Genomic DNA, 23,150 nt, shown 5'->3' on the forward strand with positions numbered 1-23,150 from the left:
AATCATATTTATTGAGCGCTTACTGTGTGCAGAGCACCGTACTAAGCACTTGGGAAGTACAAATTGGCAACATATAGAGACAGTCCCCACCCAACAGTGGGCTCACAGTCTAAAAGGGGGAGACAAAACCAAACATACTAACAAAATAAAATAAATAGAATAGATATGTACAAGTAAAATAAATAAATAAATAAATAGAGTAATAATTTATTGAGCGCTTACTGTGTGCAGAGCACTGTACTAAGCACTTGGGAAGCACAAGTTGGCAACATATAGAGACAGTCCCTACCCAACAGTGGGCTCACAGTCTAGAAGGGGGAACAAGAACAAGAACAAGAAGCAGCAGAATAGCTTAGTGGATGGATCGAGGGTCTGGGACTCAGACGGACCTGGGTTCAAATCCCCGCTCTGCCACGTGTCTGCTGGGTGACCTTGGGCAAGTCACTTCACTTCTTTGTACCTCAGTTACTTCATCTGTAAAAAGGGGATTAAGACCTTGAGCCCCAGGTGGGACACGGACTGTGTCCAACCTCATTAATAATAATAATAATAATAATAATGATGATTATGGTATTTGTTAAGCACTTACTATGTGCAAAGCACGGTTGTAAGTGCTGCGGGGGGGGGGATACAAGGTGATGAGGTTGTCCCATGTGGGGCTCACAGTCTTAATCCCCATTTTCCAGATGAGGTCACTGAGGCTCAGAGAAGTGAAGTGACTTGCCCAAGGTCACCCAGCAGACACATGGCAGAGCGGGGATTCGAACCTATGACCTCCGACTCCAAAGCCCGTGCTCTTTCCACCGAGCCACGCTGCCCCTCATTAGCTTGTATCTGCTCCTGATACAAGCCCATCGAAAATGCTTAACAATTCCCATAAAAAAACAAACCAAGAAAAATACAAGAAGGAATTTGAAGTGTGAGTTAAGACCAGGTAGCGGTTCCTCTCTGAGGCTAGGTTGGGCAATGGGTTCTAGTGAGAACACGGGGGGCTCACAGTGGGTAGGGACCATCCCTCTATGTTGCCAACTTGTACTTCCCAAGCACTTAGTCCAGTGCTCTGCACACAGTAAGCACTCAATAAATACGATTGAATGAATGAATCTTTTATTCTATTTATTTTATTCTGTTAATATATTTTGTTGTCTGTCTCCCCCTTCTAGACTGTGAGCCCGCTGTTGGGTAAGGACCGTCTCTCCATGTTGCCAACTTCTACTTCCCAAGCGCTTAGTCCAGTGCTCTGCACACTGTAAGCACTCAATAAATGCGATTGAATGAATGAATGAATGAATCTTTAATTCTATTTATTTTATTCTGTTAATACGTTTTGTTGTCTGTCTCCCCCTTCTAGACTGTGAGCCCGCTGTTGGGTAGGGACCGTCTCTATATGTTGCCAACTTGGACTTCCCAAGCATTTCGTACAGTGCTCTGCACACAGTAGGCACTCAATAAATACGATTGAATGAATGAATGAGAAAAGCATGCATCCGGAAGCCAGGAGACCCAGGTTTTAGTTCCAACTCGGCCTCTTGGGCCGCAGTTTGCTCTACTGTAAAATGGGGATTCAATACTTTTTCCCTTAGGCTGTATGCCCCACATACGGAAAGGGACCTTGTCTGATGTGTTGTATCTACCCCAGGGCTTATCACAGTGCTTGGCGTATCGCAGGTGCTCAGGGAAGCAGCGTGGCCCAGTGGATAGAGCACGGGCGTGGGCATCAGAAAGACCTGGGTTTTAATCCTAGCTTCGCCACTTGTCTGCTGCGTGACCTTGGATGAGTCATTTAACCGTTCTGTGCTTCAGCGACTGCATCTGTGAAATGGGGATTAAGACTATGAGCCCCGATTGGGACAGGGACTGTGTCCAACCCGATTAACTTGTATCTAACCCCAGCCCTTAAAACAGTGCTTGGTATGTAGTAAGTGTTTAACAACCACCATAAAAAAAAAAAAAAACCAAGGATCAGGACTAGCAACCAATATAAAAAGAAATTAGCATCACAATTATTATGATTGATTTTGCTTCTTGGTGGAGAGAGACAGAGGCCTTTCCAGACTGGCTTTTCTCTGCCCCTTCTCCCTTCAGGCCTGTTCCAGTTAACTCAATAAACTCCAACAGATTTGGATTCCTGCAGTCTGATTTGCTTCCTTTACCCATTCTCTTCCCCCCCTCAGTGAAAGAGAGGAGGGGATGGAAGGACAGAAGGGCAGAGAACAGATAAATGTAATCAGCATTTTCCTAGCATTTTCAGGAAGCAGGCATAGGAAAGCCCGTAGGTTGGAGCAAAGCAAGTTAAGTATGGTGAGGTTGACAGGATATTACTAAATAAAGACAGACAGAAGAAACACATTTTAAGGCAGGATAGGGGATCTTGGATTACTTCACCGAGTTTATTCGAAACCCCTAAAGCTAATTCTGAAAATAGCCGTTTAAACAAAAAAAGCTATCTTATCTGATAAAGACATTGCAAGCACAAAGGGAAATTTATATATTGGGCAGACAATCTGAAAATAAATGGATCGAGCAGATTATGCTGTAAATTTAATGGTGGGAAAAAAATGGGTTCATTGGGAAAACCCGGGTTGTGACCGGTTTCCCATGTCGCTGGTTCAAATTTTCATCATTTTTTGCTTTCTGGCTTTTGGAATTTGAGTCTTTCTCCAAGTTGGTCGGGAGTGGCTGGGGAGGAAGTCTCTGGGGGCCTCCGAGTGGATGGACGGCTGCTTTGAGTTTGTCTCTGGGGTGAAGTCTGCTTTGCGGGACTGTCAGGGCACAGGTGGATTTCTTGCTGGGGAGGAAATTTTACAAAATGTAACACTCAGTGTCAGGGAGAGTTGTCTCAGGAGACAACTGATAGCTTAGAGAAGCCGCGTGGCTCAGTGGAAAAGAGCACGAGCTTTGGAGTCAGGGGTCATGGGTTCAAATCCCAGCTCCGCCAATTCATTCATTCAATCGTATTTATTGAGCGCTTATTGTGTGCAGAGCACTGTACTAAGCGCTTGGGAAGTACAAGTTGGTAACATATAGAAACGGTCCCTACCCAGCAGCGGGCTCACAGTCTAGAAGAGCGGGCTCACAGTCTAGAAGCCAATTGTCAGCAGCGTGACTTTGGGCAAGTCACTTAACTTCTCTGTGCCTCGGTTACCTTATCTGTAAAATAGGGATTAAGACTGTGAGCCTCCCGTGGAACAACCTGATCACCTTGTAACCTCCCCAGTGCTTAGAACAGTGCTTTGCACATAGTAAGCGCTTAATAGATGCCACTATTATTATTATTATTATCAGTCGATCAATCGATGGTATTTATTGAGTATTTACTGTGTGCAAGAGCACTGTACTAAGCTCTTGGGAGGATACAACCCACCAATATAAAACATTCAATCAATTGATCAATCGTATTTATTGAGTGCTTACTGTGTGCAGAGCACTGTACTAAGCGCTTGGGAAGTCCAAGTTGGCAGCATATAGAGAAGGTCCCTACCCAACAGTGGGCTCACAGTCTAGAAGGGGGAGACAGAGAACAAAACAAAACATATTAACAAAATAAAATAAATAGAATAGATATGTACAAGTAAAATATATAAATAAATAGAGTAATAAATATGTACAAACATATATACATTTATACAGGTGTTGTGGGGAAGGGAAGGAGGTAAGGCAGGGGGAATGGAGAGGGGGAGGAGGGGAAGAGCCTGTTTTATCCTTTGATTACTGGTAGTTATTCATTCAGTCCTATTTACTGAGCACTTACTGTGTGCTCAGTAAATACTCAGTAAAGCTCTCCCCATTTTAGACTGTGAGCCCACTGTTGGGTAGGGACTGTCTCTATATGTTGCCACCTTGTACTTCCCAAGCGCTTAGTACAGTGCTCTGCACACAGTAAGTGCTCAATAAATACGATTGATTGATTGATTGATTGATTGCAAAGTACTTTGCTAAGTGCTTAGAAGAGTATGAGTCCCCTCTAATAATAATGATGGCATTTGTTAAGTGCTTACTTTGTGCCAAGCACTGTTCTGGCTGGCTCAGTGTGGGCAGGGACTGCGTTTGCTATATTGTTCTCTTCCAAGCGCTTAGTACAGTGCTCTGACACAATAAGTGCTCAATAATTATGATTGACTAATTGAGGAGATGGGCCTTCAATGAGAGGTTAGCAGCTACCTGAATAGAAAACTCTGATTATTTTGTTGCATGAGGGCTTCTGGGGCTTCGGAGTTTGGTTTTGGGGAACACCTGATGAGCTGGGGTAACATGACAGACCGTGACTTGTTTGTTCCCCCGAGGAATTGCTGCTCTCCAGAGGCAGATGTCTCATTTGAGCCCACTGTTGGGTAGGGACCGTCTCTATGTTGCAAACTTGTACTTCCCGAGTGCTTAGTACAGTGCTCTGCACACAGTAAGCACTCAGTAAATATGATTGAATGAATGAATGAATTTGTCCATAGCCAACGTCAGCACAGGGCTCACTTACCTCAGCTGTAAAATGGGCATTAAGACCGTGAGATCCATGTGGAACAGGGACACTGTCCACTCCGATTTGCTTACCCCAGTGCCTGGCATATGGTAAGCATTTAACAAATATTATTATTAGTATTATTAGTGGAAGGAGCGTAGGGCTGGAAGTCTGCAGATCCAGGTTCTAATCCCATCTCTGTCCTTGGTCTGCTGCTGAGAAGCAGCATGGTGTAGTGCTAAGCGCTTAGTACAGTGCTCTGCACATGGTAAGCACTCAATAAATACGACTGAATGAATGGTGTAGTGGATAGAGCATGGGCCTGGGATTCAGAAGGACCTGGGTTCTAATTCTGGATCCACTGTATTCATTAATCATGCTTATTGAGCACTTACTGTGTGCAGAGCACTGTACTAAGCGCTTGGCACTGCTGTATGACCTTGTGCAAGTCACTTCACTTCTCTGGGCCTCAGTTCCCTCATCCATCAAATCATCATCATCATCAATCATATTTATTGAGCCCTTACTATGTGCAGAGCACTGTACTGTAAGCGCTTGGGAAGTACAAATTGGCAACATATAGAGACAGTCCCTACCCAACAGTGGGCTCACAGTCTAAAAGACTGTGGAATGGGGATTAAGACTGTGAGCCCTATGTGGGACAGGGACTGCGTCCAATCCGTCTCCCCCTTTTAGACTGTGAGCCCACTGTTGGGTAGGGACTGTCTCTATATGTTGCCAACTTGTACTTCCCAAGCGCTTAGTACAGTGCTCTGCACAGAGTAAGCACTCAATTAATATGATTGATTGATTGATTGATTAACTTGTATCTACCCAAGCGCTTAGCACATTGCCCAGCACGTCGTAAACCCTTTAACAAATATCATAAAAGAAATTCCCGCGCATGGTGGCCTTAGTGAGGTTCACATCTGAGTTGCTCTGGGCAAAGAAGAGAAGCAGCGTGGCTCAATGGAAAGAGCACGGGCTTAGGAGTCAGAGTTCATGAGTTCAAATCCCATCTCCGCCGCTTGTCAGCTGTGTGACTTTGGGCAAGTCACCTCACTTCTCTGTGCCTCACTTACCTCATCTGTAAAATGGGGATTAAGAGTGTGAGCCCCACATGGGACAACCTGATCACCTTGTATCCTCCCCAGTGCTTAGAACAGTGCTTTGCACACAGTAAGCACTTAACAAATACCCAAATTATTATTATTAAGGAAGGCAGCATGGATCCCACTTGAGCTCTGAGAAGAGCTTGGCCTCACCATTCACCCTTCAGCACCCTGGAGGCTTCTGGGTGTTTTATTGTGAACCCCACGTGGGACAACCTGATCACCTTGTATCCTCCCAGCGCTTAGAACAGTGCTTTGCACATAGTAAGTGCTTAACAAATGCCATTATTATTATTATTCTCTGTGCTTCAGTTACTTCATCTGTAAAATGGGGATTAAGATTGTGAACCCCACATGGGACAAGTTGATCACCTTGTATCCTCTCAGCACTTAGAACAGTGTTTTGCACATAGTAAGCGCTTAACAAATGCCATTATTATTATTATTATTGTCCACTGCCCTCGGGCAATTCGGCTGTAGCAATCAGGATCAGGGAGACTCAGAGCCCTGTGCTCACGTTGGGGCAAGACTTGCCCCAGGGGCCAAAAGCCCTAGCATATGAAGCCACCCACGGTTCCCCACTGAAGGGAGGGAAGAGCGGAGTACAGGACTCATCCACTGCGAAGGAAAGTGGTGGACCAGTGGGTCTTGCCTTACATGAAAATGAAACTGAGGAAAGACGCACCGGTCCACCACTTTCCTTCACAGTGGTCTTGCCTTCTTACATGAAAATAAAACTAAGGAAAGGCCATTGCCAACACCATAAATGGTTTGAACCCACAGTCGGTCCAACCCAAGACGGGTTCTCTGACCAGGATGCCAAGACTCCCGGAGGACCTGTGAAGCCACTGAGACTCCCTGACAACCATCCTCAGGGAAACAGTGAGGGGTGTAAACTCTCCCTCTCATCCCCCTCTCCATCCCCCCGCCATCTTACCTCCTTCCCTTCCCCACAGCACCTGTATATATGTATATATGTTTGTACAAATTTGTTACTCTATTTATTTATTTATTTTTCTGGTACATAGCTATTCTATTTATTTTATTTTGTTAGTATGTTTGGTTTTGTTCTCTGTCTCCCCCTTTTAGACTGTGAGCCCACTGTTGGGTAGGGACTGTCTCTATACGTTGCCATCTTGTACTTCCCAAGCGCTTAGTACAGTGCCCTGCACACAGTAAGCGCTCAATAAATATGATTGATGATGATGATGATGTTGGATGGTCTGTGATGGGTTACTGGGGGAGAGTCAGGGATGGAGAGTTACGGGTTTTGCATGATCCATGATCACAGTAACTCTTTTTTCTCCATCCCTGACTCTGCCGTGGTGACCCAGAACAGACCATCCAAAGACCACTGACTCTCCCCTCGCCATCCCTGCTTCTCTTCCAGTATTTCTCTCTTTTCCCCCCACCCCCCACAAAAAAACCCCACCTCTTTCCCTATCCTCAGTTCGGACTTCTCCTCCGCAGTCTAACCTAGCCCCTCTCGATTCCACTGACCTATTTGCCCGCCTCAGCTTCACGTTTATCCCCTGCAGGGTTTTGAAGCATTTCTTTGGGTTCCTTTGGAACCTCCCACCCTCAAGCTTCATCCTCTTGCGCATTTGATTTTAAATAGTGATAAGCCCCAGCAGGGACCCAAAATCTCCCCGGAGGCTCCCGAGGCCACAACAACCCAGTTTCAATGACCTCAGACAGACCGGCCCCAGGGGAGAGGTAGCTTAGACTTGCCCGGGATTTACAGTGGAGTGGGAGTGAGAGCTGCTTGAAGAGAGAGGTCAGGTGTGGATGATGGTATTTGTTAAGCACTTACAATGTTTTAGCCACTGTACTAAGGGCTGAGGGTAGATAGAAGCTAATCGGATTGGACCCAATCCCTGTCACACAAGGGGCTCACAGTCTTCATTCCCATTTTACTCATGGGGTCTCTGAGGCCCAGAGAAGTGAAATGACTTGCCCACAGCAGACAAAGTGGTAGAGCTGAGATTAGAACCTAGGTCCTTCTGATTTCCTAGCCCATGCTCTATCTATCCCCTAGGCCATGCAGCTATCTGGTTCCTCCTGGAAACCAGGCTTCTTATCTCCTGAGGGCTGGACCGGTTTGGCCGGATTAGAAGCAAGGGTGGTCTGATCCCTTGGCTATTTGTGCCTTTTCTTAGTAATAATAAAATCAGAATAATAATGGTATTTGTTAAAGGCTTCTTTGATGCTAACAAGTTTTCCCCAATTCGCACATTTCCCTAGTGGAAAGAGTCCTGGGAGTACAGGGGACCTGGATTCTAATTCCACGCTGTCCCTTGCCTGCTGTGTGACTTGGGCGAAGGACTTCATTCTTCTGGGCCTCAATTTCCAAATCTGCAAAATGGGAATTCAATACCCGTTCTCCCTTCCCTTTAGCCTGTGAGCCTCATGAGGGACAGAGTCTGTGTCTTCATTATCTTTCATCTTACCTGGCACTTAGTACTCTGTAGCAGCACATAGTAAGCACTGCACAGATGACCATAATTGTTATTTATAATGGTGTTTATTAGGCACTTACTATGTGCAAAGCATTGTTCTAAGCGCTGTGGAGGTTACAAGGTGATCAGGTTGTCCCCCCGGGGGGCTCACAGTCTTAATCCCCATTTTACAGATGAGGTAACTGAGGCACAGAGAAGTGAAGTAACTTGACCAAAGTCACACAGCGGACAACTGGCGGAGCTGGGATTTGAACCCATGACCTCTGACTCCAAAGCCCGGGCTCTTTCCACTGAGCCACACTGCTTCTCTAATGTTTAATAATGTTATTATCATTATTGTTGTTGTTATAAACCTACGAACATCTCTAGCACCGATTAACTTGTTTGCATCCATCCACATCGAGGTATATGTTCGTTTACTAAATATACATTGTTTATGTTTTTTCAATTGTGCACTCAACTATTTATTTTGATTCTTCTCAATTTTAAATCCATTCACGGCCTTCCTCCCATTTACAGTGGTAGCTCCATAGGTAGGGAACTTGTCCTTTTTCGTTTGGTTCATCCCTAGCGCTTAGCACAGTACGTAGCACCCAGCGGATGCTCAACATCCTCCTTTTTCTCCTGCTTTCCGGTGTACACCCATCCTCCTTCAATCAATCAGTTGTACTTATTGAGTGCTTACTATGTACAGAACACTGTACTCAGCCCTTGGGAGAATATAATATGACAGAGTTGGTAAACATGTTCCCTGCCCGCAAGGAGCTTATGGTCTAGAGGGAGAGACAAACATTAATATAAATAAATTAGTAGATATGTACGTAAGTGTTTTGGGGCTGAGGGTAGGGTGAATCTGGGGTCCGGACCCAAGTGCGGAGACCAGGCAGAAGTAGAGGGGAATAGGGGAAATGAGGGCTTAGTCTTTTGGAAGAGATGCCATTCTTCTTCTCAAGAGTCTTATCACTCCTCTGAGATAAATAAGCGCAGGAAATCTGGAAGCGTCAGTCTCCGCCTGGTGGGATGAGATCAAAGGTTGTTGCCATGTGACTGGTCAGCAAAACGACTCTTTTCCCATAGAGCCAACATCCTGCCCCTTTATAGCTGAGACAAGTTAAATAAGGAAGTTTTATGCAGTTGGGCAACTGAGTGTGAAATTCTTTAGTGGAAGTTTAAGAGCTGTGAGGCGTGTGACTCTAGTGTGGAGGGGGGATAAGCATACATATGCTTGCCTTCATAAACACAGACCTAGGCAGTCTGGTTTTAAATTACTCTCCTTCCCCCCACTTAAACCTCTCCTATAATCTGTAAAGATGTCAGGTACCGAGGGGCCTCTCGGGGTTATGGGAGTAGAATTTGACAGCCAGTATCAAATGACCAAAGTCCTTGAGGACTGGGTTTCAAGTGAAATACCCTCATCTTGATTTTATTGTTTTTCGTCCCTCAGGGAGGAGCGAGCAGGGGTTGGAGAGTTAGGGTCTGTGGTGAGTGGAAGGGGGCTGGGAGTGAATTTCTCCCTCCCATTGGGGTTGGAAAGGCTCAGCTGAGCAGGCTAGGAGTGAGCCAGCATCTCCTGGACAGTGGGGCCGCCACAGTTGTATTTATTGGGCACTTACTGTGTGCAGAGCACTGTACTAAGCACTTGGGAGAGTACAATATAACAGACACATTCCCTGCCCACAATGGATGGTCTGTTGCCCTCTGTGAAATGATGTCCTGAGGTTAATCATCATCATCATCATCAATCGTATTTATTGAGCGCTTACTGTGTGCAGAGCACTGTACTAAGCGCTTGGGAAGTACAAATTGGCAACATAATGAAAATAATCATAACAATGATAGCATTTGCAGCAGCGTGGCTCAGTGAAAAGAGCCCGGGCTTGGAAGTCAAAGGTCGTGGGTTCTAATCCCGGCTCCGCCACTTGTCTGCTGGGTGACTTTGGGCAAATCACTTCACTTCTCTGTGTCTCAGTTCCCTCATCTGGAAAATGGGGATTAAGACTGTGAGACCCACGTGGGACAACCTGATCATCTTGTATCTACCCCAGCGCTTAGAACAGTGCTTGGCACATAATAAGCGCTTAACAAATGTCATTATTATTATTATTATTATTATTTGTTAAAGCGCTTATTATGTGCCAAGCATTATCCTAAGTGCTAAAGTAGATTGAAGATACTCAGGTCGGACACAGTCCCTGATCCGCCAGGGGCTCTCAATCTAAGAGGGAGATCTGGTATCGAACTCCATTTTACAGATGGGGAAATAATAATAATAATAATAGCATTTATTAAGCGCTTACTATGCGCAAAGCACTGTTCTAAGCGCTGGGGAGGTGACAGGGTGATCAGATTGTCCCACGGGGGGCTCACAGTTTTAATCCCCATTTTCCAGATGAGGGAACTGAGGCCCAGAGAAGTGAAGTGATTTGCCCAAAGTCACACAGCTGACAGGTGGTGGAGCCGGGATTTGAACCCATGACCAGAAGGGCTTGGGGGAGAGGGTGTGGAGTCTTCAGTGCGTCAGGCCTGGGTGGGTGGGGGAGGATAGCACATATCCTCTCAGGCCCCAGCGGGGAAACAGAGCAATTATACAGGTGGTTTGGGAATTTCCCCAGGATGGGCCGGGGCTTGTTTCCAAAATAACACCTTCCAGAGCGTGCGCGGAGACCTTTGGAAATGAGATAATTGCATGATATTTATAAAATGAATTATATTGCGCTAATGAAATCTGGGCGGTTCTCATCTGGTCCTGAGACAAGTGGCAACTTAATGCCAAAGGAAGCAGAGATCTCAGGAACACGGCAGGGTTGCGAGGAACCTTCCGATCGTTTCCCACGTCCAGTCCGAGTTCAACTATCTGTGCCCGCTCGTGCCCAGCTCAAATGGCTGCAGAAACTTTGGGTATGTGAGAGTCCAACTGTGATGTCATACTGAGAGTCAAAAATGGACACGTTATAAGTAATCCACTCCTTGGCCTAGTGGAAATAATAATAATGAGTGGTATTAACCGCTTACTATGTGTCAGCGCTGGGGTGGATACAAGCAAATCAGGATGGACATAGTCCCACACGGGGCTCAAAGTCTCAATCTCCATTTTGTAGATGAGGTCACTGAGGCACAGAGAAGCAAAGTGACTTATCCAAGGTAACACAGCAGACAAGTGATGAAGACAGTATTGGAACCAGTGATTTTCTGATTCCCAAGCCCGTGCTCTATCCACTAGCCCATGCTGCTTCTCTGCCCTTGGAAAGTTCAGGAGATCTGGGTTCTAATTCCACTTTGCCACTGGCCTGCTCTGTGGCCATGGGCAAGTCACTTCACCTCTCTGGGCCCTGGTTTTGTCATCTGTAAAATGGGGATTCAATCCATGCTCTCTCACACTTGGGTTGAGAGCACCGTTTGGGATCGGGATTGTGTCCGATATGATTATCTTATATCTACCCCAGCACTTGATACAGAGTAAGTGGGCAATACATACCAAAACTAACTTTACCTTTGTGAGTGTTCTAGACTGTGAGCCCATTGTTGGGTAGGGACCATCTCTATATGTTGCCAACTTGTACTTCCCAAGCGCTTAGTACAGTGCTCTGCACGCGGTAAGCACTCAATAAATACGATTGAATGAATGAATGAGTGCCAGTTCAGAACAGGCACCATCTCAGTAGAGGGTAAAGAAGGATTAAACTAGAGAAAAAAAATGAGCAGAAGATGTCTTTAGGTCCTTTTTTGGGCATACAATAATAATTAATGATCACCGGGCAGGTAAGAGAGTGTGTGACTGACGCTAAATGAATTCATTCAATCCTATTTATTGAGCGCTTACTGTGTGCAAAACACTGTACTAAGTGCTTAGGAGAGTACACTATAACAGCAAAAAGACACATTCCTGCCCACAACAAGCTCACAGCCTAGACGGCATCACTAGTACTATAATCCCATCTTTTTTATAGTTTCTGATAAGCACTTTGTGTGTGTCAAACACTGCTGTCAGCTCTGGGTTAGATACAAATGAACCAGGTTGGACACAACCCCTGCCCTGCTTGAGTCTCACAGTCTAAGTAGGAGTGAGAACAGAAGAACTGAGGCCCAGAGGAGTGAAGTGACTTGTCTAAGGTCACACAGCAGACAAGTGGCGGAGCTGGGATCAGAACTCAGGTCCTCTGATGCCCAGTCCCATCCTCTGTCCATGAAGCCGTGCTTCTACTTTCTGGGAAGACTCTCCGACCTGAAGTCGGTCGATCAATCGTATTTATTGAGCACTTTGTGCAAAGCACTGTTCTAAGCTCTTGGGGGAGTACACTATAACAGACGCTTTCCCTGCTCATAGTGAGCTTTTAGTCTAGAATCTACAGTCTCAGGATGGAGGCTTGTTTGCTTTCTAAACCCTATTTTCCCCCTGGGTCACCTGCGCACTTTCCTTGATAATCCAAACCACTTTGATGGTCACCTCCCACCCTGTTGCTTTTCCTACCTATAATCTGTTTTATTTTCAGCCGCCACTCCGGAACCAATACATTATCGACTCCTTGAGGGCAGACATGGGGTTCACCAACTATATTGTACTCTCCCAAGAGCTCAGTACAGTGGTGTGCACTCAGCCCTCAGTAAATACCTTTGAGTGAGTCTAAATGGGCCACCTGCTACTAGGTGCTCTTAGAAGGTGAGAGAAAGATGGAATTTCTTGCCTTTTAGGAAATTTATCGTTGGGCCGGGACACCACTTCCTACTACAGGCATTAGTAAGTGCTAAACAAGTACTAGAAATCTAATTATTGTACAAAATACCTCTTGTGCAGTGCAGAAGCTGGTGCCAAAAATGAGTATCCATCATCCAGTATTATGGATGTAGTGGAAGAAGGGAAAAGTCCTTCTCCCTCCTCCACCTCCACTCCCTCTCAGTTTAGAAAGACACACACATACACTTCATTTCCTCCTAGATTGTGGAGGGAAATCCCCTCCCAAGGACCCTCCCACCCACAGCCTCCCATATCTCTCCACAAGAATCCTGATTTGAGCTTGGCTCCTAGCTCGCAGTAGATCTGAGGGGCAAATCCAGAAACTTCCTGGGAAGAATTTTCGGCTTTGGAATATGGGACACTTCAGGGAGCATGCATGACCAGCTTCTGACTTGCCTGGTGTCTGCCAGCACGTCATTTAACTTTCCCCAGTTCCCGCTTCCCTTTGGCAAAATGGAGACCGATCATGGAAAACCCACACCCATCCTCCTTCCTGAGGTTTCTGTCTAGGCTGACTGAGATTAGGTCCTCAAAACACTGTGAGCCAAGAGGAGAGATAACAGGTATCCTGGCTGGGGCTGGAAAACATCGCATTGAATGCCGGGAAGAAAATTCCTGAAAGCCAAGTTGCTTGGAAATGGGAGAAAATGGCTCCTGGTCTTACCTGAGGGGAGCTTTGGAAACTAAGCCAGTCAGTTGCATTTATTGAGCACTTACTGAGTGTTGAGCATTGTACAAAGCTCTTGGGAGAGTACGATACAACGTAAAACAGACACATTTCCTGCCCACAAAGAGATTACGGTATAGAGGGGATCTTACAGTCTAGAGTCTATAGTCTAGAGTTTACAGTCTACAATCTAAAGTAAGCACTGGGGGTCTTCCCATTTCTACCTCCCTGTGGGAATCCTGCCTGTTCTGTTGTCCGTAAGTGGAGATTGAAGAGAGTATTGATAAAGGAAATCCTTAGAGAAACTGCACCGCCCGTCTCCAGCCTCCTTCTAGCGCTCTCTTGCAGAATCATCAATCAATCAATCACATTTATTAACTGCTTACTGTGTGCTCTACCCCCTTGCGAGAGTACAATATAACAGAGTTGGTAGACATGTTCCCTGCCCACAACGAGCTCTACAGTGTCGAGAATCCTCTCAAAGTTTTACTCCTTTAGGGGTCTCTGCTCAAATCGTCATCATTTTGTTTTAGACTAACAGGCGCTTTGCAATATAATAATATACTAATGGCATTTATTAAGCGCTTACTATGTGCAAAGCACTGTTCTAAGCGCTGGGGAGGTTACAAGGTGATCAGGTTGTCCCACGGGGGGCTCCAAGTCTTATCCCCATTTTCCAGATGAGGTAACTGAGGCCCAGAGAAGTTAAGTGACTTGCCCAAAGTCACCCAGCTGACAATTGGCGGAGCCGGGGTTTGAACCCATGACCTCTGACTCCAGAGCCCGTGCTCTTTCCACTGAGCCAGGCTGCTTCTCGTAAAGCAATAAAGCAAGCCCCCCGAGACTTGGGGACCCCACTTATTAATCCCTTCTCCTCAGCACCACAAGCCTTCCCCCATTCTATTTTAAAACCAGTCCTTACAGCCCCAAAGTGTTCCTGAATACTTTTAGCTGACAATTACTCACCCTATCATCAAAGCCTTATTGAAGGCACATCTCCACGAAGACTCCCCTAAGCCCTCATTTCCCCCGACTCCAAAGGCCAATCCAGTAGGCCCACATCTATTCATCAGGTGGGGTTCTTGGTTATTTGATTATTTGAGCGCCGGGAGAGCGCTCTGAAGCTGTAGAACATGGAAGTGCATCAGTAGTCCGGCATGACTGATGGCCCCCTCAGAATTGAGCCACCTGCAATTTTTTATAGGCTGGCCCCATCAGCCACCCGGAACAGATAATCAATTCCTCAGCGCAGGAGCCCAGAGCCCCACCCTGTCTCCCCAAGCAGAAACTTGAGAAAATCAATCTCCGTAATCCAGATGGTCTACAACACTGAGACCCCCACCCCCCGCAGCCAACCCACCACCTCCTGGTCCTCCCCAACAGAGAGAACGGAGGGGCTGTTTTTACGACTGTGGCCAAGGTTGGTTAGGAATCCATTAAGCCTCAGTCTTGTTTTATGAGTAGGGAGGGTGGCAACCTGAATTAGTTCCATGGTTTAACTCGCCCAGGCTGGGAGCTTGGGCTGGGTGCTCTCTGAAAGTGATCAGAAAGAGGATTTTCTTGCCTTTTAGGAAATTTATCAGCCACATCCCCCACTATGGGGCTGAGTTTCCCTGAATCAGGGGCTATTTGCGATTTCTTCCCTGCATCTTGGCTGCCCGAGTATCTTCCAGGAGAAGTTTCCGTGGGATTGGATCTGGACGTCTCTCTTGGGTTCATATCACAGTCTCCGTTGCTTTCCCTGGAGCAGAGTCAGTCAGTCAATTATTTATTGAGCGCTTACTGTGTGCATTCATTCAGTCATATTTATTGAGCGCTTACCGTGTGCAGAGCGTGGGAAAGTACAATGTAACAGATGCCTTCCCTGCCCTCAGCGAGCTTACAGTCTAGAGGGAGAGCTTAGATGATGCTTCTGGTAGCATGACCCTCGTGGCAGAGAAGCAGCGTGGCCTAATGGGTAGAGCACGCACCTGTGTTCTACTCCCGGCTCAGCCACTTGTCTGCTGTGTGACTTTGGGCAAGTCACCTCACGTCTCTGTGCCTCAGTTGCCTCATCTGTAAAATGGGGATTAAGGCCGTGAACCCCATGTGGGACGTAGGCTGTGTCCAACCTGATTAGCTTGTATCTGCCACAGTGTTTAGTTTGGTGCCTGGCACAAAGCAGGAACTCAGCAAATACCACAGCTGTTATTGTTGTTGTGGAGATTGGGCTGCAACTCATCCCTTTGGCTTCATGGTTGGTTGCCAGTTTACCCGCCAGACTGAATCCACGCCAGGGATGCTGACGATAAGACCTCCCACTTGGGCATGCAGGAAGTCAGTCAGTCAGTCATTTCCTCTTCTCCCACTCCCTTCTGCGTCGCCCTGACTTGCTCCCTTTATTCAACCGCCCTCCCATCCCCACAGCACTTATGAACATGCCTGTAATTTATTTATTTCTATTACTAACAGTCTCCCCCTCTAGACTGTTAGCTCGATGTGGGCAGGGAGTGCGTCAGTTGTTGCATTGTACTCTCCCAAGCGCTTAGTACAGTGCTCTGCACAGAGTAAGCACTCAATAAATACGATTGACTGAATGACCGACGCTTTATCCCCATTTTACAGATGAACTGAGGCCCAGAGAGGTTATGTGGCAGACCCAAGGTCTCCCACACAGCAGCTCAGGGGAGATCTGGGCCCAGGATCCCGGTCTCCTGAGTTCCAGCCTCGAGCTCCTCCCCATTTGCCGTGCTTCAGTCTTCTCGCCGATCCATCAAACAGCGGGGGCCGGGAGGAGATCGGAACGGCTTCTCGGAGACGTCGCCACGATCCATTTGGGAATGAAGAATTCCGTTGGCCTGGATTCCACCCCCACCCAGGAAGCTCCATCAACCTGACATTCCTCCGTCTGGGCTTGTTCTCAAGGTCGCCGAGGCCATTTTTCTTAGAACCCTCCGTCTTCTCCAGGATAATAGCACTAAAGCCCATCAGTCATTATCTCCTAGGCCTCAATTTTCCTTTGGGCTTCCTGCAATTTTAATCTCAAGTTGTCAAGCTGCTTTTCCACAGAGACTTAAGTGGCCCAATTTACATCCAATTTTCAACTAATATTTATTGCATCCTTTTAAAAAATAAATCAAATCGCGCCCCTCACTGCAGCTTCATACCTTTGGACTTATTAAAATCAAAGGCCTGCTGCATGGTTTGAAAAATCAAGCCGCAGGAATACCAAGGAGGACAATAGTTTGGTGTTTGCTTCCTGCTGGGTGTAATTTCTGAAATCCGTGCTATCATTAACTAAGAAAGGAAACAAAAAGAGGTGCTCTTTCATCTCGATGTTATGCCATACTCCCTTTCCACAGAGAGTCGTATTTATTGAGTGCTTACTGTATACAGATCACTGTACTAAGCGCTTGAGAGAGTATCATCAGTGCTATTTGTTGAGTTCATATTCAGTCATATTTATTGAGCACTTACTGTGTGCAGAGCATTGTACTAAGTGCTTGGGAGAGTATAATATAACAATGAAAAGACACATTCCCTGGCCACCATAATAATAATAATAATGGTATTTGTTAAGCGCTTACTATGTGCAAAGCACTGTTCTAAGCGCCGGGGAGGTTACAAGGTGAACAGGTTGTCCCATGGAGGGCTTTCAGCTTTAATCCCCATTTTACAGATGAGGTAACTGAGGCCCAGAGAAGTTAAGTGACTTGCCCAAAGTCACACAGCTGACAGTTGGCAGAGACGGGATTTGAACCCATGACCTCTGACTCCAAAGCCCGGGCTCTTTCCACCGAGCCACGCTGCTTCCCTTCCCACAATGAGCAGACAGTCTAATGCATCTGGTAGACATGTTATCTGCCCACAAGGAGCTTCTAGTCCAGATGGGAGGGTAGACAGTAGTATAAATTAATAATTTATACTGTATAATTTACAAATATGTGCATAAGACTGTGAGCCCACTTTTGGGTAGGGACCATCTCTATATGTTGCCAACTTGTACTTCCCAAGCGCTTAGTACAGTGCTCTGCACACAGTAAGTGTTCAATAAATACAATTGAATGAATGAATGAATGAATAAGAGCTTGGTGGGGGACGGCGGAGAGTGGAGGGGACTCTGTGTGGGAAAGTGGGGCTCAAATCAGATATTTTTCTTCGGGATGTCCCCTGTCACCTTCTCAAAATTGCATTTTTTTTTTTAAATGGCATTTGTTAAGTGCTTACTATATGCCACAAACTGCACTAAGCATTGGGGTAGATACAAGTTTATCAAATTCGGCACAGTTGCTGTCCCACATGGGGGTCACAATCTAAATTGGAGGGAGGAGGATTTAATCCTCATTTTACAGAGGAAAACTGGGGGCCTCTGCTACAACTGGGGAACCAGAGTCTGCTCCTCTGACCTTTCAACTGGGTCAAGCCTCCTTTTGAAACTACTTTCATTTCTGCTCAACAGGCTGGTTGTAGCTGCCAGGTGAAAGTAGATTTTTGGAAATGAGGAGAATCTGCTGTTGACCTGATGCTTTGTTGATGTTAGCTAAACTCCACTAGTTAAAAATCCACTTTGAAACAGTAAAGCACCTCCAAGACAACCAGGAGCGAAACATTAGACGATTCCATCCACCATTTTGGCCAGCTGAGAAGTCAGTATTTCCACTAATCTGCCTTAAACCTTTCAAGGACTGTAGAGGTTTTGCCTTGGCGCTGATTTTAAACCTTCAGGTTTTTTTGGGGGGGGGGTGGAAGAATCTTACATTTCATCCTGAATTAGCTGCAGGATGACAGATCCAAAAGACCCCCACCTTGTTAAGGGGTCTTAGCATTCTTTGGGAGGCCCAGGATTAAAATGGAGCCGGACAATCTCGTAGATTGCTGAACCCCTGGTCTAAAGCTTGACAATGGCATTTAAGTAATGGCCTGACTGAACAGAGATGGACTGAGTGTGTTTGATTTTTTTTTTTTTCAATTTGTCTTAGTGGGTCTGGGTTTCATTCCTGCCCACTGAAAAACCATGTCAGAAGACAAAAGAACTTGGAAAAAAATTTGTGGTGCCAACGTACTAATCCAACTTCTAATTTAGCAAGGATGTTCCATCTTCTGTTTGGTAGCTGCTGACGGATTCTGGTCCTGCTGTTTCTGATGAGTTTTCAAAGCAAAAATAGTTTGGGGACAATAAAAAGGTTCAAATGTTGCAGTGTTAGGGAACCAGGGCGTGCATGTGTCATAGTGAAGCTGTGCAGCTTGTTGGATAAAGCACAGGCCTAGAAGTCCGAAGGATCTGGGTTTTGAGCCCAGTTCTGCCACATGTCTGTTGTGTGATGCTGGGCAAGTCACTTCACTTCTCTGGGCCTCAGTTCCCTCATCTCTCTTCTCCTTTCTGTCTCCTTTCTGCGGATGTCTCTCTCTCAGTGTCTCTGTTCTGTGTAGATCTCTCCTTTCTCTCTGGATGCCTCTTTTTTCGCTCTGGGTGTCTTCTTTCTGGGTATCCCGCTCTCTTTCTGGGTGTCTCTATCTTTTCTGTGGATGTCTCTCCCCTCTCTCTCTGGATGTATCTCTCTTCCCTGAGCTACCATCTTTTTTTATGGTATTTGTTAAGCACTTACTATGTGCCAGGCACTGTACTAAGCATTGGGGTAGATACATGATTATCACATTGGACACTGCCCTTGTCTCACACGAAGCACACAATCTTCATCCCCATTTTACAGATGAGGTAACGGAGGCACAGAGAAGGGAAGTGACTAGTCCAAGGTGTCACAGCAGAAAAGTGGCAGAGCAGGGATTGGATCCCATGTCCATCTGACTCACACCCTTGGTCTATCCTCTAGGCCATGCTGTTTCTCCTCCATCTCTTCCTTTCCTTTTCCCTATGCAGAAAAGTTACTCAGTACACTGTTCTACCCAGACAAGATGCCCGGTAAAGTGCTTTGCCCAGAGGAAGTGCTCAATATAATGTTCCCTCATCTGTGGCCAGTAAAGCGCTCAGTACATAATAGGCATTCAGTAAATAGGAACCGCTCAGAAGATCACTCTTCTGTTTAGTCCTCTGCCCACTTTAGGGCTTAACAGTAAATACCACAGGTTGATTGATTTATTGATTGATTGACCTGCAGAGCTCTGGCTTTGGAAGACAATGACCATTGACTGGAAAGCTCTGAGTTGAGGCCCTTTCCCCAGAAGAAGAGATGGTCCCCAACCCAGAAGCTTTTCAGTTACTTGAAGGACGCCTGCAGCTCATGGGGGAGGTCCTCTCAATGACCCAGAAGAAGAGAACTCTCTGAGTTCTTGTCCTGAGGAGAGGACACATTTGAGAGGGATGTTTTGGACCAAAGATGCGGATCTTAATTATCTGGTGAGGTGAAGGTGGGGGGACATCATCATCATCATCAATCATATTTATTGAGCACTTACTGTGTGCAGAGCACTGTACTAAGCGCTTGGGAAGTACAAGTTGGCAACATATAGAGACAGTCCCTACCCAACAGTGGGCTCACAGTCTAAAAGTGGGAGACAGACAACAAAACCAAACATACTAACAAAATAAAATAAATAGAATAGATATGTACAAGTAAAATAAATAAATAAATAGAGTAATAAATGTGTACAAACATATATAGGAAGGGAAGATTGTGTCAGACCTGCGAGAGAGCACGGGGCGACAAGAACTTCAGCCAAAGTTCCTATCCCTGTCCTCTCGCGCCGCCAAAAAACCTGCTGGGTTTTAAACACCGAAAGTTGGTCATTTCCTCGTCACCACAGATAGAGCGGAGAGCCTGTGAGTCAACTAATCATCATCATCATCATCAATCGTATTTATTGAGCGCTTACTGTGGGCAGAGCACTGTACTAAGCGCTTGGGAAGTACAAGTTGGCAACATATAGAGACAGTCCCTACCCAACAGTGGGCTCACAGTCTAAAAGGGGGAGACAGACAACAAAACCAAACATACTAACAAAATAAAATAAATAGAATAGATATGTACAGGGTGCCATTGTCTGGACCCTGCTTCAATCCTGAACCCCACCAACCAGGAGCCTCAGTGACATCACATGGGAAGTGACCAGTCAAGCTCCCAAAGTCCAGCTCATTGATGCTCCTACCCATATTTTGGAAAGATGTGTGACCTGCTGAACCCAAGCTGCCCAGTGCTGTGACTGGGCTAGAAAAGCTTGGTGGTGGGGACCAAGGGATGGGAGCATGCTCCGATTGGCTTGGGACTTCTCTCCTGAGCAGCTGGTGGAAGGGAGGTGAAGAGGTGATGGCAAACGGACCCTGGAGGTGATGACTTGGGCCCTGGAGTTGGCCCTTCCAGGCCTGGAACGGGCATTAGCTGATTGAGAAGGGCCACTTAGTCATTTGCTCTATAGAAAATTCAGAAATGCTTTATTCTTTAGAGTTCAAACCTGGTTCTCCCTTGCAGGTCGGTTTTGGCTCTCAGATTTCCTTGAGCTCAGGACACTCTGCAGGTGAGGGGAGGAGAGTTCAGTGAGGAACGTGGCTTCATGGATAGAACACGAGCCTGGGATTCAGAAGGACCTGGGTTCTAATCCCAGCTCTGCCACTTACATGCTGTGTGACCTTGGGTCTCTGTTCCCTCATCTGTAAAATGGGGATTAAGAATGTAAGGCCCTTGTGGGACAGGGACTGTATCCAATGGACCTGGGTTCTAATCCCAGCTCTGCCACTTACATGCCGTGTGACCTTGGGTCTCTGTTCCCTCATCTGTAAAATGGGGATTAAAACCGTGAGGCCCATGTGGGACATGGACTGTGTCCAACTTGATTAGCTTGTGTCTGCCCCAGTGCTTAATACAGTGCCTGGCAGATAGTAAGTGCTTAACAATTACCATAAAGAAATACCTAATCTTTAAGCATTCACCTTTTCACGGTATTTATTAAGTGCTTCCTAAGTGGAAAGCACTGTTCTAAGCAATCTGGGGTAGACATACGCTAACCAAGACAGATAATAATAATAATGATGGTATTTGCTAAGCGCTTATTATGTGCCAAGCACTGTTCTAAGCACTGGGATATATACAGGGCAATCAGGTTGTCCCACGTGGGACTCACAGTTTTAATCCCCCAATTTTACAGATGAGGTAACTGAGGCACAGAGAAGTGAAATCAATCAATCGTATTTATTGAGCGCTTACTGTGTGCAGAGCACTGTACTAAGTGCTTGGGAAGCACAAGTTGGCAACATATAGAGACAGTCTCTACCCAACAGTGGGCTCACAGTCTAAAAATGACTTGCCCAAGGTCACACGGCAGACTGTGAGCCCGTCTTCTAGACTGTGAGCCCGTTGTTGGGTAGGGACCGTCTCTATCTGTTGCCAACTTGTACTTCCCGAGTGCTTAGTACAGTGCTCTGCACACAGTAAGCGCTCAATAAATACGACTGAATGAATGAATGACAAGTGGCGGAGCCAGGATTAGAACCCACGACCTCCGATCCAGTCCCTACCCAACAGTGGGCTCACAGTCTAAAAATGACTTGCCCAAGGTCACACGGCAGACTGTGAGCCCGTCTTCTAGACTGTGAGCCCACTGTTGGGTAGGGACTGTCTCTATGTGTTGCCAATTTGTACTTCCCAAGCGCTTAGTACAGTGCTCTGCACACAGTAAGTGCTCAATAAATACGATTGATTGATTGATTGATTGATTGATTGATCCAAGCCTGTGCTCTTTCCAGTAGGCCACGCTGCTTCTCTGTCCCTCCGTCCCACACACAATCTAAACTGGAGGGAGAACAGGTATTGAATCCTCATTTTGTAACGGAGGAAACTGAGTCACAGGGAAGTGAAGTGATTTGCCCAAGGTCCCACAGCGGGCAGGTAGCAGAGCTGGGATTAGGACCCAGGTTCTTCTGACTTCCAGGGCCGTGCTCTAACCACTGGACTATGCTCCTTCCCAAGAACTTAGTACAGTTCCTCTTAACAGTGGCTGAGCTAGGGCTAGAATCCAGGTCCCCTTGACTCCCATTTCCACAGCAACATCCGTTTGAGGATGGGAGAGCCAGGTTGTAACATTCCCATTTTACCAATGTGGTCTTGGAGGCACAGAGCGGTTTGGTGATTTGCCTGAGGTCGCACAGCAGGCCAAGAATCCAACTCTCCTGCCTCCCAGACAGGCTCTGTCTGCCAGGCTCCATTGTCTGTCTCTGGTCAGTAGCCTGAGGGAAACGATGAAACGAAAGGGTCCAGGACCAGAAGAGCCAGATACTTGAGGACCAATTTAGGGAAGAAAAAAAGAAACTGGATTTGTTTTTGAGGAGAAACAGACGGAGTCTGTTGTGTTCAGACGGGATTTCCCAGGCCTTCTCGAATACAGGCTGATGGTCTCGTCCTCCCAAATGGGACCTGCCGTCCAACTAGATCCTCAGCACTTCCAATACTGCTCTGAATGTAGTAATCGCTTGGTAAATACTATTACTACTTTCTGGGAGCAGGCGAGGGGAAAAACCCCACTGAAATGCTCTCTCTGGTGATTCCCTTGGGCAATAAACTAAAAAATAAATAAATAAATGGTGGTATTTGTTTTAAATGCTTACTATGTGCCAAGCACTGTTCTGAGCACTGGGGTAGATAAAAGGTAATCAGGTTGTCCCCCATGGGACTCACAGTCAAAACAGCATGGCTCAGTGGAAAGAGCCCAGGCTTTGGAGTCAGAGGTCATGGGTTCAAGTCCGCTCCGCCACTTGTCAGCTGTGTGACTGTGGGCAAGTCACTTCACTTCTCTGTGCCTC

At 46.3% G+C, this 23,150-nt stretch overlaps 1 long non-coding RNA gene across 1 annotated transcript in view; it reads left to right on the forward strand.

Moving 5' to 3' along the window:
• The window catches only part of LOC119949510, a 30,690-nt gene extending 14,172 nt beyond the window's left edge, over positions 1-16,518 (forward strand). The window contains exon 3 of the long non-coding RNA XR_005457215.1: positions 16,028-16,518. This is a non-coding gene — a long non-coding RNA (uncharacterized LOC119949510). The remainder of the gene's footprint in view (positions 1-16,027) is intronic.
• Positions 16,519-23,150: the final 6,632 nt, after the last annotated feature.

Source organism: Tachyglossus aculeatus, chromosome X2 (assembly GCF_015852505.1).
Source record: "Tachyglossus aculeatus isolate mTacAcu1 chromosome X2, mTacAcu1.pri, whole genome shotgun sequence".
NCBI classification, from domain to species: Eukaryota; Metazoa; Chordata; class Mammalia; order Monotremata; family Tachyglossidae; genus Tachyglossus; species Tachyglossus aculeatus.